This window comes from Nycticebus coucang, chromosome 9 (genome assembly GCF_027406575.1).
Source record: "Nycticebus coucang isolate mNycCou1 chromosome 9, mNycCou1.pri, whole genome shotgun sequence".
Taxonomy (NCBI): domain Eukaryota; kingdom Metazoa; phylum Chordata; class Mammalia; order Primates; family Lorisidae; genus Nycticebus; species Nycticebus coucang.
In genome coordinates this window covers 52,255,601-52,256,685 of record NC_069788.1, presented here as the reverse complement: position 1 = coordinate 52,256,685, position 1,085 = coordinate 52,255,601, and the positions used below count along the sequence as shown (strand labels likewise).

The 1,085-nt window shown below is 41.6% G+C and overlaps 1 non-coding gene across 1 annotated transcript; it reads right to left on the bottom strand.

Annotated features, from left to right (window-relative positions):
• Positions 1–629: 629 nt before the first annotated feature.
• TRNAM-CAU (transfer RNA methionine (anticodon CAU)) lies at positions 630–701 on the bottom strand. Its single transcript has one exon. It is a non-coding gene; the product is annotated as a tRNA-Met (tRNA).
• Positions 702–1,085: the final 384 nt, after the last annotated feature.

The following is a 1,085-nucleotide window of genomic DNA, read 5'->3' as shown; positions in this document are numbered from 1 at the left end:
ATTTGGTATTCACCATTGAGCTGTTATTTGTTCTATCTGCACTAAGTCTAAGAAACCACGCTGGTCTATACAGAAGGCAAGCATATGGATGGGATCAACACAACAGTCACTTATTTACCTACAGTTTGTAAAAGATGAGATTCAAGAGGTGGAACCAATTGATTGTCTTCAGTAAATGGTGATGGAATATTCAATATCAGCAACCAAAAAGAATCTTTCCAGTGACAAAGAAAAGCGACAGAAGTAATAATAGAGAAGTGGAGAGCAACTAGTTGAGAGAAATAAAGTTACATTTTTCAAATATTTATTAAAGAAAGAAAATCATTAATAAAGAAGAGAATGTCCTGGCAATTAACAGAAGTAAATGTGGGATGTGTCACCTCCATCTCCATAAACACTTTCATATGAAAGCGAAAGAGAACTTTCAATTGTTCCTTCGTTGGCCACAAGGGAGGGAAGGAATTTTACCACATATGCAGTGTAGTACAGATATATGAGTTTTGGAATGAAGAGAGGAACTTCAAAAGCAGATGGGATCGAATTAATAAACCTTAGAGCAGGTGGTTGGTAAGAAGAAACAGTTAAATACTACTTATAAGTATTTTTTACCCCCTGTGTAAAAGTTCCAATAGCAGAGGATGGTTTCGATCCATCGACCTCTGGGTTATGGGCCCAGCACGCTCCCGCTGCGCCACTCTGCTTTCTGTAAGCTCATGTGCTACTTTACTCACTGCAGCTATTAACTTTCCTCCAACAGCCACAATCGTTTTTTTCAGCGTTGAAAAATGTTCCTTTTTGTTTCTAATTGCTTCTTTTTGTATCAGACTGCACGCTCTGTTCCTATCTCTGCTCCGCAGGTCTAAGATCAGCTACTTGACAACCAGATGGTCACAGGCCATCACTCTTAGGTCTGCGCGCTTTTTCAACCTGCCAAATATCAGCTTAGAAATCGTTTGCGGGCCGCCCTCGCCGGCTCTTACTACCCACCCCAGCTCTACCCTCAACTTGTGGTGCAAAACCCTAGGTGTAGTTTTCTTCAGCAGAACCTGGCCAGTCATGGGGTGACCGCTGCTACCTCTGGAGAG